At 33.3% G+C, this 14,531-nt stretch overlaps 1 long non-coding RNA gene across 1 annotated transcript; it reads right to left on the reverse strand.

Moving 5' to 3' along the window:
- Positions 1-6,432: 6,432 nt before the first annotated feature.
- Positions 6,433-12,175, reverse strand: LOC127139336 (uncharacterized). The gene is made up of 5 exons (XR_007809519.1): positions 12,042-12,175; positions 11,132-11,197; positions 8,165-8,241; positions 7,501-7,562; positions 6,433-6,593 (listed from the first exon to the last, which is right to left on the reverse strand). It is a non-coding gene; the product is annotated as an uncharacterized LOC127139336 (long non-coding RNA).
- Positions 12,176-14,531: the final 2,356 nt, after the last annotated feature.

Here is a 14,531-nt window from a genome sequence, read left to right on the forward strand (position 1 = left end):
TCCAAAAATGTCATAGTATATTAAGGCATGAAAAATGGTCAAAAATGTCATAGTATATCATGTCATCAAAAACTATTAAAAAAATGTTATGAGCATGATAAATGGTCAAAAATGTCATAGTATAGCAAGGCATGAAAATGGTCAAAAATGTCATAGTATATCGTTCATCAAAAACTATTAAAAAAAATGTCAAGGCATGAAAAATGTTCAAAAAGTCATAGTATAGTAAGGCATGAAAAATGGTCAAAAATGTCATAGTATAGTAGGCATCACAAATAATAAAAAAAAATGTCATAGTATAATAAGGTGTCAAAATGGTCAAAAAATGTCATAGTATAGTAAGGTGTCAAAAACATCCCAAAATGTCATAGTATACCATGTCGTCAAAAACTATTTAAAAATGTCATAAGGCATGAAAAATGGTCGAAAATGTCATAGTATAGTAATGCGTCAAAAACTGTCAAAATATGTCATAGTATAGTAAGGCATGAAAAATGGTCAAAAAATGTCATAGTATAGGTAAAAATCTATTAAAAAATGTCATAAGCATAAAAATGGTCAAAAAATGTCATAGTATAGTAAGGCATGATAAATGGTCAAAAATGTCATAGTAACAGTAAGGGGTCAAAAATAGTCAAAAATGTGATAGTATACCATGTCGTCAAAAACTATTAAAAAAATGTCATGAGGCTTCAAAAATGTTTCAAAAATGTCATAGTATAGTAAGGCATCACAAATAGTAAAAAAAATGTCATAGTATAATAAGGTGTCAAAATGGTCAAAAAATGTCATAGTATAGTAAGGCGTCAAAAACTGTCAAAATATGTCATAGTATAGTAAGGCATGAAAAATGGCCAAAAAATGTCATAGTATAGTAAGGTGTCAAAAAACATCCAAAAATGTCATAGTATAGTAGGGCTTCAGAAATGGTCAAAAAATGTCATTGTACACCATGTCGTCAAAAACTATTTAAAAATGTCATAAGGCATGAAAAATTGTCAAAGATGTCATAGTATAGTAAGGCATGAAAAATTGTCAAAAAATGTCATAGTATAGTAAGGGGTCAAAAATTTTCAAAAATTGTCATGGTAAAGTAAGGCATAAAAAATGGTCAAAAAAATGTCATAGTATCGTGTCGTCAAAATCTATTAAAAATGTCATAAGGCATAAAAATGGTCAAAAAATGTCATAGTATAGTAAGGCATGATAAATGGTCAAAAAATGTCATAGTACAGTAAGGGGTCAAAAATAGCCAAAAATGTGATAGTATACCATGTCATCAAAAACTATTAAAAAAATGTCATGAGGCATGAAAAATTGTCAGAGAAATGTCATAGTATAGTAAGGCTTCAAAAATGTTCAAAAAAGTCATAGTATAGTAAGGCATAATAAATGGTCAAAAAATGTCATAGTATAGTAAGGTGTCAAAAAACATCCAAAAATGTCATAGTATAGTAGGGCTTCAGAAATGGTCAAAAAATGTCATTGTACACCATCGTGTCGTCAAAATCTATTAAAAATGTCATAAGGCATAAAAATGGTCAAAAAAATGTCATAGTATAGTAAGGGGTCAAAAATAGTCAAAAATGTGATAGTATACCATGTCGTCAAAAACTATTTAAAAAATGTCATGAGGCATGAAAAATGGTCAAAAATGTCATAGTATAGTAAGGCTTCAAAAATGTTCAAAAAAGTCATAGTATAGTAAGGCATGAAAAATGGTCAAAAAATGTCATAGTATAGTAAGGCATCACAAATAGTAAAAAAAAATGTCATAGTATAATAAGGTGTCAAAATGGTCAAAAAATGTCATAGTATAGTAAGGCGTCAAAAACTGTCAAAATATGTCATAGTATAGTAAGGCATGAAAAATGGCCAAAAAATGTCATAGTATAGTAAGGTGTCAAAAAACATCCAAAAATGTCATAGTATAGTAGGGCTTCAGAAATGGTCAAAAAATGTCATTGTACACCATCGTGTCGTCAAAATCTATTAAAAATGTCATAAGGCATAAAAATGGTCAAAAAAATGTCATAGTATAGTAAGGGGTCAAAAATAGTCAAAAATGTGATAGTATACCATGTCGTCAAAAACTATTAAAAAAATGTCATGAGGCATGAAAAATGGTCAAAAATGTCATAGTATAGTAAGGCTTCAAAAATGTTCAAAAAAGTCATAGTATAGTAAGGCATGAAAAATGGTCAAAAAATGTCATAGTATAGTAAGGCATCACAAATAGTAAAAAAAAAAGTCATAGTATAATAAGGTGTCAAAATGGTCAAAAAATGTCATAGTATAGTAAGGCGTCAAAAACTGTCAAAATATGTCATAGTATAGTAAGGCATGAAAAATGGCCAAAAAATGTCATAGTATAGTAAGGTGTCAAAAAACATCCAAAAATGTCATAGTATAGTAGGGCTTCAGAAATGGTCAAAAATGTCATTGTACACCATCGTGTCGTCAAAATCTATTAAAAATGTCATAAGGCATAAAAATGGTCAAAAAAATGTCATAGTATAGTAAGGCATAAAAAAATGGTCAAAAAAATGTCATAGTATCGTGTCGTCAAAATCTATTAAAAATGTCATAAGGCATAAAAATGGTCAAAAAATGTCATAGTATAGTAAGGCATGATAAATGGTCAAAAAATGTCATAGTACAGTAAGGGGTCAAAAATAGCCAAAAATGTGATAGTATACCATGTCATCAAAAACTATTAAAAAAATGTCATGAGGCATGAAAAATTGTCAGAGAAATGTCATAGTATAGTAAGGCTTCAAAAATGTTCAAAAAAGTCATAGTATAGTAAGGCATGATAAATGGTCAAAAAATGTCATAGTATAGTAAGGTGTCAAAAAACATCCAAAAATGTCATAGTATAGTAGGGCTTCAGAAATGGTCAAAAAATGTCATTGTACACCATCGTGTCGTCAAAATCTATTAAAAATGTCATAAGGCATAAAAATGGTCAAAAAAATGTCATAGTATAGTAAGGGGTCAAAAATAGTCAAAAATGTGATAGTATACCATGTCGTCAAAAACTATTTAAAAAATGTCATGAGGCATGAAAAATGGTCAAAAATGTCATAGTATAGTAAGGCTTCAAAAATGTTCAAAAAAGTCATAGTATAGTAAGGCATGAAAAATGGTCAAAAAATGTCATAGTATAGTAAGGCATCACAAATAGTAAAAAAAAAAGTCATAGTATAATAAGGTGTCAAAATGGTCAAAAAATGTCATAGTATAGTAAGGCGTCAAAAACTGTCAAAATATGTCATAGTATAGTAAGGCATGAAAAATGGCCAAAAAATGTCATAGTATAGTAAGGTGTCAAAAAACATCCAAAAATGTCATAGTATAGTAGGGCTTCAGAAATGGTCAAAAAATGTCATTGTACACCATCGTGTCGTCAAAATCTATTAAAAATGTCATAAGGCATAAAAATGGTCAAAAAAATGTCATAGTATAGTAAGGCATAAAAAATGGTCAAAAAAATGTCATAGTATCGTGTCGTCAAAATCTATTAAAAATGTCATAAGGCATAAAAATGGTCAAAAAATGTCATAGTATAGTAAGGCATGATAAATGGTCAAAAAATGTCATAGTACAGTAAGGGGTCAAAAATAGCCAAAAATGTGATAGTATACCATGTCATCAAAAACTATTAAAAAAATGTCATGAGGCATGAAAAATTGTCAGAGAAATGTCATAGTATAGTAAGGCTTCAAAAATGTTCAAAAAAGTCATAGTATAGTAAGGCATGATAAATGGTCAAAAAATGTCATAGTATAGTAAGGTGTCAAAAAACATCCAAAAATGTCATAGTATAGTAGGGCTTCAGAAATGGTCAAAAAATGTCATTGTACACCATCGTGTCGTCAAAATCTATTAAAAATGTCATAAGGCATAAAAATGGTCAAAAAAATGTCATAGTATAGTAAGGGGTCAAAAATAGTCAAAAATGTGATAGTATACCATGTCGTCAAAAACTATTTAAAAAATGTCATGAGGCATGAAAAATGGTCAAAAATGTCATAGTATAGTAAGGCTTCAAAAATGTTCAAAAAAGTCATAGTATAGTAAGGCATGAAAAATGGTCAAAAAATGTCATAGTATAGTAAGGCATCACAAATAGTAAAAAAAAATGTCATAGTATAATAAGGTGTCAAAATATGTCATAGTATAGTAAGGCATGAAAAATGGCCAAAAAATGTCATAGTATAGTAAGGTGTCAAAAAACATCCAAAAATGTCATAGTATAGTAGGGCTTCAGAAATGGTCAAAAAATGTCATTGTACACCATCGTGTCGTCAAAATCTATTAAAAATGTCATAAGGCATAAAAATGGTCAAAAAAATGTCATAGTATAGTAAGGGGTCAAAAATAGTCAAAAATGTGATAGTATACCATGTCGTCAAAAACTATTTAAAAAATGTCATGAGGCATGAAAAATGGTCAAAAATGTCATAGTATAGTAAGGCTTCAAAAATGTTCAAAAAAGTCATAGTATAGTAAGGCATGAAAAATGGTCAAAAAATGTCATAGTATAGTAAGGCATCACAAATAGTAAAAAAAAATGTCATAGTATAATAAGGTGTCAAAATATGTCATAGTATAGTAAGGCATGAAAAATGGCCAAAAAATGTCATAGTATAGTAAGGTGTCAAAAAACATCCAAAAATGTCATAGTATAGTAGGGCTTCAGAAATGGTCAAAAAATGTCATTGTACACCATCGTGTCGTCAAAATCTATTAAAAATGTCATAAGGCATAAAAATGGTCAAAAAAATGTCATAGTATAGTAAGGGGTCAAAAATAGTCAAAAATGTGATAGTATACCATGTCGTCAAAAACTATTTAAAAAATGTCATGAGGCATGAAAAATGGTCAAAAATGTCATAGTATAGTAAGGCTTCAAAAATGTTCAAAAAAGTCATAGTATAGTAAGGCATGAAAAATGGTCAAAAAATGTCATAGTATAGTAAGGCATCACAAATAGTAAAAAAAAATGTCATAGTATAATAAGGTGTCAAAATATGTCATAGTATAGTAAGGCATGAAAAATGGCCAAAAAATGTCATAGTATAGTAAGGTGTCAAAAAACATCCAAAAATGTCATAGTATAGTAGGGCTTCAGAAATGGTCAAAAAATGTCATTGTACACCATGTCGTCAAAAACTATTTAAAAATGTCATAAGGCATGAAAAATTGTCAAAGATGTCATAGTATAGTAAGGCATGAAAAATTGTCAAAAAAAATGTCATAGTATAGTAAGGGGTCAAAAATTTTCAAAAATTGTCATGGTAAAGTAAGGCATAAAAAATGGTCAAAAAAATGTCATAGTATCGTGTCGTCAAAATCTATTAAAAATGTCATAAGGCATAAAAATGGTCAAAAAATGTCATAGTATAGTAAGGCATGATAAATGGTCAAAAAATGTCATAGTATAGTAGGGCTTCAGAAACGGTCAAAAAATGTCATTGTATACCATGTCGTCAAAAACTATTTAAAAATGTCATAAGGCATGAAAAATTGTCAAAAATGTCATAGTATAGTAAGGCATCACAAATAGTAAAAAAAAAAAAAAGTCATAGTATATTGTGTCGTGAAGAAGCATCATTTCTATTTTTGAATTATTATCACCAGTAGTAAGTAATTTTGTAATGCAGAAATGCTGAATCTACTTGCAATTAAAATTTATAATTGAGGCTAAAAACTATAATCTCTGGCTAACCTAACTTCCAGCTACAAGTGGCTTAAAGCAGTAAACCTAATCCTGACCTCTAGCTAAAAGCTGTACCCCTAACTCTAATCTCTGGCTAAAAATATTTCAGTGTTCAGACGTATTTATTTGAGTAAGATAATCCTTTATTAGTCCCACAATGGGGAAATTCAGTGTTGCAACAGCAAAAATAGCATTATATATACAAGAGAAGAAAAACAATATACACATAAATATATTCTATATAAAAATTACAAACAATATGGATAGTATAAACAGGACTATGTACACAGTAATAGACTGGATTTGAGCACTGACATTGCACTGTTTGAAACAGTGTGTAGAGGTGTGTGTGTGAATGTGTTTGTCTGTGGAAAACAAAGTTCCTTTGTCTTAAGTTGAATGTCATAGTATAAAGCATCAAAAAATGTGAATGAAAATGTCAGTGCATTCTGTTATTAAATGATGCCACAGAATATTATGTTGTTAAAAAATACAATAGCATATATTGCAAAAAAGGCAAAGTGAAAATAATTTTAGTAAAATAACTTGTTAACCTAGCTAAATAATTTATAAATAAATTTCATTTTATTAACAGTAGTTTAAATTGTTTTCCTATATTTATTACATTGTACATGTTTAGAGTTTCAGAACTATTTCTAGTCATTACTGTGACTGTAATAATTAGAAAAACACATTAAAATATGTGATACTGAACAAGTTACTGTAAGTTTATTTTACATCACTGTAATTAGATGTCAACAATGAATAAGGTCAGTTTAGGAAAGGAAAAATAGATTAACTGATCAGTTTCTGTGATTAACACATGTTCTTGTCTCTGCAGGAGGAGAAGACAACAGCAGCTGAGGACCTGAAGTGGATGAAAGAAACAAAAGTCAGAAGTGTTACAAAGTTGTTAATTAGTTAAAAGATCTCCACCATCTAACTGCTGTAAACAGTGTTGGTTTCCTGTTGCTCAAGTGAAAACACTGTTTTTCTCTACTGTTAATAATGGTCTAACATTTCTTTATTAAACACCTGGGAGAACATTCAACTGCTTATGATACAATTATTTAATTAATAATTGTACCACAAGCAGTTAAATGATCACAAAGATGCATAGCAGACACGTAAATCTTTGGAAAATGTGCTCATAACTACATTAACCCTAACCAGTTCCAACAAGTGTTTTCTTGTGGTTAATGTCTGTCATTATCTTTGCTGTGATTTGTTAAAATTTTAATAATCATTAAAAGTGTCTTCCTAAACTATTTAGTTATATCCTATATTTATTTTTTAATGGTTTTACAGTCATTATTCAGACATATTTTTAAAGGCTTTATACTTGTTTTCTAGACTTACTGTTTAAGGTTTTATACTTACATTTTTTATGAATTTGATACTTATTGTTTAAATATTCAACTATGCCTAAAGGTTTTAACCTTATTTTCTAGACCTATTCCTTAAAGTATTTGTAAATTTTATATTTACTTTTTATAGGCCTATTTATAGACATATTTTAAAGGTTGTCAATTTATAAAAAGTTGTATATTTATTTTAAGGGTTTCTATTCTATTCTAAAGTTTTATATTTTTTGTTTTTCTCAAATGTATTTTGTTAGACTTATTTTTTGCAGCTACATTGTTGAAAAATACTAATTAAAATTGTTATATCAGTTATATCAGCTTTCTCTTTGTTCCAGACAAGAGGTTTTAAAGTGTCAAACTGTAGCTGAGATAATGACAGAGTCAGATTGAAAAGAATACACTAACACTGACCTTCTGGAAATGTCTTCACGTCTGTGTCTCCTCTTTGTGATTTAATGGTTAAAGTTTGAATCCTGTGGAGAAAAACACAATAAACTTTAATTTAAAGATGTGACTTTAAACTCATCAGATTAAAAGCACAGAGAGTTTTCTGGGTATTGAACTTCAAACTATCCAAAGAAAGAGAAGTAAAAGAAGATTTTTTTTTTTCTCCACAGTCAGTTAAAATTGTGAAATTTGAACAAAATTTGGTTTAGAGAGCAAGAAAGAGACAAAGAGAGAGAAGGAGGCAGAGAGAGAGGGCGAAGGAGATAAACATCATTAGAAAGAGTAAAGCGGGGTACACACCAAAAGATAATCAAGCCGATTATTGGCCCTGATCTGACATTATTTGTTGTCGTGTGTGGTCGCCCCCACATTTTCTGAATTGGGTAAGATTTTAAAAGTGTGTGCCAGGCTGAAGAGAGCAAGGGAGAGTGAGAGACAGAGAAAGCTGATGTTTAAATGCTTCATTTTCTTTGAACTGTATATTCATGAACTATGTAAATAAACTTTAGTAATGAGTTATGTCCTTTTTGTGACAAACTATTCAGACTTCAGATCAGTTACTGAAGATATATAATTTAATGTCAGTGCTCCATGTTGGACAGTTTATGTAAAGCTGTTTGTGGATTACCTGGAGGCCTCTGTCCTGGTTTCAAAGAACTTCTTCATTGTATGAAGACTCTGTGATCATGGACGAAGTGGTGACACCTGGAGGAAATAAAAAGAGAAATATACAAAGGAAAATGATCAATACACTATGACCTATTCCTAATCAATAGGAAAAACACATAAATATTCAACATTACAGCCAAACTAGAACATTTTCCAAATGAGTCCAAACGAATGGGCTGTTTACTGTCAAATATGACGAGAAAAAGCATCATATCTTTAAGAATCAATAATAATAAATATTTGGGGAAAATTTACTAAAATGATTATCTTAAATTTCTATATTGTCTGTCAACTACTGCTGGCGATATGCAAAAAAATTATATCACAATATGATTTTTCATATCATTTGATATTGATATATATTTCAATATAAATCAAATCACTATTTCTGCTGCACGTAGAGGTTCCTTTTTTACTCCTGAGTGAGATGTGAAGATACCATTAGGTCAAGTTTATGGCTGTCCCTAAATGTCAACTATTTGATGCATCAGTTGGGAAGACCTGATTCAACTCACAGAATGTCAGTGGACGAGTTGTTAGACTTTTTTTTCTTAGCTACCTCACAGTTCACACACACAGAGCACTGCAGGAGCTACAGAGCAACAGACTGCAAACTTTACGACCACATCTCGTCTTAAAATGACCAAACCATAAAACTAACTGTGGTGTTGGGCAGAGCGACAGCGTGAGTCTGATTCTCTGCACTCTGGACACCGGTGTTATAACGGTGATATGTTAAAAATGGCTGAGAGAACTGAGCTATGACCAAGACGCCAACTTTATGTCTGCAGTGTCTCCGCTGTATACATGTTATAGCGGTGGACAGGACAGGACAGTTATTGCCACTGCTGCAATAGCCTACGATAAATTTGTAAAATACCTCACTGAGCCGAGAGTGAGAGAGAGAAACTCTGTTCCAGCCACATGATTGGTTTGGTGCAGCGCTGTTCTCATTATCGTTGGTGGAATGAGTTCTATCAATGTTGTTACTGACCGCATCTTATACAGTTGTGCTCATAAGTTTACATACCCTGGCAGAATTTGTGATTTTTTGGCCGTTTTTCAGAAAATACAAATGATAATACAAAAACTTTCCTTTCACTCATGTTTAGTTGTTGGGTGAAGCCATTTATTATCAAACAATTGTGTTTGCTCTTTTTAAAATCATAATGACAACAGAAACTACCCAAATGACCCTGATCAAAAGTTTACATACCCTGGAGGTTTTGGCCTGATAATATTCACATAAGTTGAGACACACACACACACACAGAGGTTTAAATGGCTGCTCAAGGTAACCATCCTCACCTGTGATCTGCTTGTAATCAATGTGTATGTATAAAAGGTCAGCGAGTTTCTGGGCTCCTGATAGACCCCTGCATGTTTCATCCAGTGCTGCACTAACGTTGCTGGATTTAGTGTCATGGGGTAAGCAAAAGAATTATCAAAGGATCTGCAGGAGAAGGTAGTTGAACTTTATAAAACAGGAAAAGGATATGAAAAGATATCCAAGGAATTGAGAATGCCAATCAGCAGTATTCAAACTCTAATTAAGAAGTGGAAAATGAGGGAGTCTGTTGAAACCAAGCCACGGTCAGGTAGACCAACAAAAATTTCAGCCACAAAATTGGGAAATTGTTCAAGATGCAAAGAAAAACCCACAAATAACTTCAGCTAGAGACATACAGGACTCTCTGAAAAAAAGTGGTGTGACTGTTTCAAGATGCACAATAGGGAGCTACTTGAAGAAAAATGGGCTACATGGTCGAGTCGCCAGAAGAAAGCCATTACTATGCCAATGCCACAAAGCAGCCCGCTTACAATACGACAAACAGCACAGAGACAAGCCTCAAAACTCCTGAAACAAAGTTATCTGGAGTGATGAGACCAAAATTGAAATTTTTGGCCACAACCATAAATGTTACATTTGGAGAGGAGTCAACAAGGCCTATGATGAAAGGTACACCATTCCTACTGTGAAACACGGAGGTGGTTCACTGTGTGTGAGCTACAAAGGCACAGGGAACTTGGTCAAAATTGATGGCAAGATGAATGCAGCATGTTATCAGAAAATACTGGAGGAAAATTTGCACTCATAAGCCTGGAAGCTGCGCATGGGACGTGCTTGGACGTTCCAACATGACAATGATCCAAAACACAAGACCAAGTCAACCTGTCATTGGCTACAGCAGAAAAAAGTGAAGGTTCTGGAGTGGCCATTTCAGTCTCCTGACCTCAATATCATTGAGCCACTCTGGGGAGATCTCAAATCTGCAGTTCATGCAAGACAGCCCAGGAATTTACAGGAACTGGAGGCTTTTTGCCAAGAAGAATGGGCAGCTTTGGGGTATGTAAACTTATGAGCACAACTGTATGTCTATCAAGGAGAGGTTCTATTGCGATATATATCGAAATAGTTTTATTGCCCAGCCCTACTGTCAACTAATCACTGGAGGATTCATGTTTATTACTGTGAACCGCATAATGAAAACTTTCACCAAAAAGCAGAGTTAGTTAAAGTCCACGGGCAGAAAATTAACTGACAACTATTTTGAGTTTTTAAAAATTATTAAAACTAATACTATTTTCTGACAATTTATAGACATGATTGTGCAATACATTCACATTTACATTTATGCCTTCTTATACCTCATTGTATATAGAGTTGCACTGTCTTCTATCTTTTTGATATATTTTGTTTCTGCATATTTTGTATATTTACACTGAAAAGGGAGAAGCTCTCCAATCTCGTTGTACTTTTTGTATAATGACAATAAAGGGCATTCAAATTCAAATTAATCAATCATTAATACTAAATACTAAACTCATTAAATACCAAGGATGTAAACAATGACACTGTTACTAACATTAATAATTTAGCTCATCAACACATTTTTTAGACTGGGTAAATCTTTAGGACACATACCTATTGTTTGTTTGTAAGGTGAGAGTTAGTGTTTCTGTCCAGGCTGCAGCAGCTGAAAGAGTAAACCTGGAAAACATAAGTACATGACTTGAAAAACAAATAACCTCATTGTAAAGAATAGTTCACCTCCAAAACGTGAACAATGTAGAAGAATACAACACTGAAAGCTTAATGCTAGAACCTTGACAATCACAGTTTGAGATATGAGGTGAATAAACTATGTTACTAGAATATGACTTTATTGATCTCAGAGAGAAAAGCAATTTTTAAAATAGTTTTTAATATTTCAGCTCATACATTGTGACCTACTCTCATGACTCAAAACTTGTGGAGTTAAAATCTAGTTTTCAAGCTTGTATTTAACTCCAAACTGAGCACAGTAAAGTCTCAAGTCAACACAAGCAATAATATACACAACAGGGGGTCAATGGACAGATTACTACCACAAAGCTACAAAGACACACAAACAACACAAAGGCAAAAAAACGAGTCGCAAAACGATCACAATGAGATGCCTAAATGCCACACTGAAACACAAAATGGCCACAAAGAAACGTTACATGGCCAGGAATAGACACAAAACTACAAGGGCACAATACGATGCAAAACAAGCCCAAAGAAGCTGTTCATAAGTAGATGTAAAACAGCCAGCTAGAGACGCAAAACTAAAGCAATATCACCACAGATAGACACTGAATGATCACATCGACATAATCCGCCTTAAACGGATTTAAAATGACCAAACTGGACCACAAAAACACTTTAACCCACGCAAATAAAAACGACGATGACAAAAAGGGGAAAAGCCCAAAGACATTATTTAAAGATTGACGATAATAAAATTAAACGATATTATTTCAAGCTAATGCTAACGCTAATGCTAACGCTAGCCGCTAACTGTTTGCCTTACCTTCGCACTGGTGTTCGACAAAAAAGCAGCTCCAGAGTTTGTTTTAGCACCCAGACCTCCTCGGCACTGACGTTTTCTCACAGTACTGGCAAACAGAAGCAAAGATTCAAACTTGGTATATATATGTTTTCCACTTCCTTTCTCCACCCCTCTCGACGCTCCACCCAGAAAGCCGTGGCCAATGAGGAGACACGTCGTGACCAATGACGACATACGTCAGCTAACATTGGCAGAAAAACGCTGATTGGCCGCAACCGCCTCTGACTGGTCTTAAAATACATCCACCGTGAAGACCGTAGACTGTAAAGACGGAGAGAGACCATAGATAAGATCTGCCGTACAGCCGTGCGCCAGACGCATCATCAGTGCACGAAATCTGAATGTGAAACTCCTTTACTTGTGACTGTTTTCTGACAAACTGGACATGAGCAACATGTAATTTGTAATAGTGATCTTCTACATGATGAGGATTTACCACACTGACACAGTTAAAGCATAGAATTAATAAATAAATGTGAACTGGTGAGAAGTTCAATGAATTTAATTCCCCATAGACTGTATATAAAAAGACAAGACACTGCACAGATCACACAAACTATACTTACTAATAGTTACAAATGTAAAACACCCTGAAGAAAACTAGTGGGAGTTATGGGGGGTCAGCATGCCTAACTGACCCTAGGTCTTCAGGTGGGACACCCGAGCTGGACAGGTCGCAGGGTAGAGGCCTGACAAAGTGCAATCCACTTCTCCAGGTTGGATACATGTGTGTAAAATCCCCCGCCCCCAGAAAATTACTGCTGCAGCATGATGTGTTCCAACAATGCTCCCTTCACATTTCTGACTGCCCCCTCATATATGTGTGCCAAGAACAGGCCCTGTTTCAGAATGCAACTTTGCAACTTTGACAATACTGATCCCATATGGTCTTAATGGTGGAACTTCACTGTATCTGTGGTTAGTTCTGCTATAGTGCCACAATTCATCATAATTCTTGCTCTACATAGCAAAAATACAAGAGGATTTTTTTCATAATCCAATACCAATTTGAATCCATGGTATCCATCTAAATATAAATATATAGTGGTATCATTGTAGTCAAGATTTAGTTGTTCGCATGTTGGGAGAGCATACTCCTGTGGCAGTAAACATTTCAGATAGAACACTTCTTGTTTGTGACCGGACAAAATGTATCTAAACATTTCTGTATACAGTTGTTTCATTACATATTACGTCAGTGAAACCCATGTGGATGGCAGCATGGCTACTGTTATACATCCATGCTGGGAAAGCATTTAAACCACAGAAACATATTGGCATGCATACTTGTTAACATGGTTAGTTGATTGTCTCAATACATGTTTTGTTTTATCTTTTTAAACTGGTACTTTCCAAATGCCAAGCCTGTGGTCTTTATCAGAAATGTTGCTTTAGCTTCCTGTCAGATGATTTATGTGGTGACAGACAGAACAACCAGGTCCACATAAAGAGGCCAACAGGAAGCCTCAACAAGATCTCTGATGAAGACTGCAGGTTTGGTCCTCGAAACAACAAAGGTAAATAAAAAATAAAAAAAACCAACCCTAACTTTATATAAGAATAGCCTCTTCAGTCTATTGTTACACATTCTTTTCACTGTGAATTTTAGTGCCTACACTGCAAAGCAAGATGAGGTTAATCTGCACCTGCACGCTGGAGACTAGGGATTCTTTCTTGATCATTTCCATTTGTGGCATGGAAGTATGATGATATTTTTGTTGAAAGAATTTTTCTGATATGTAATATTGTGTTGATGTGGATTCCTTTAACTCTACAGTTGTACAACATATATTGTGCTGCCCATTGTCTCAACAGTTTGTTTCATCTTGTGTTTCAGTGGTCTCAAAACTAATATCAGCTAAAAAACCCAAGTCAATAGTTTCTTTACATATGAAGTCAGTGAAACCCATCTGGAAGACAGAAAGCGATTATTCACATGGCAAAATGGCTCTTATTATACATCCATGCTGGGGAAGCATGGATGTATATACTTTCAAAATGACTGTGGTTTGTGCTTTTTATGGTTGCGTAAATCAATCAGACTGAGAAATTACAACTACCCTTATCAAGCACCAAAAGTTGTTCATAATGAGGAAAATGCAAAAAATTGACCGAAAACAAAAAGTCAAAAAGTGGTTCACCTGTGCCTGGGAGCAGCAGACTCAGATGGGCCTCATACTAGTGAGTCCACCTTATTCAACATTGTTCAGGAATTCAAGTTCATAATTTTAATTACAACAAATAACGTGTGTAAACTTTTAATTAGGCTTACAGAGTTAGTTCTTAGCAGTGGTGGAAGAAGTATTCAGTTCTCCTGATTTAAAAATACCAGTACAGCAACGTAAAAATACTCCGTTACAAGCAAAAGTCCTGCATGAAAAATTCTACTTTAGAAAAAGTCTCCAGATAAATCGGAGAGTTTATGAGATTTTTAATAGGAGAGGAAAGAAG

Source organism: Lates calcarifer, unplaced genomic scaffold (assembly GCF_001640805.2).
Source record: "Lates calcarifer isolate ASB-BC8 unplaced genomic scaffold, TLL_Latcal_v3 _unitig_130_quiver_2672, whole genome shotgun sequence".
Lineage (NCBI taxonomy): Eukaryota > Metazoa > Chordata > Actinopteri > Centropomidae > Lates > Lates calcarifer.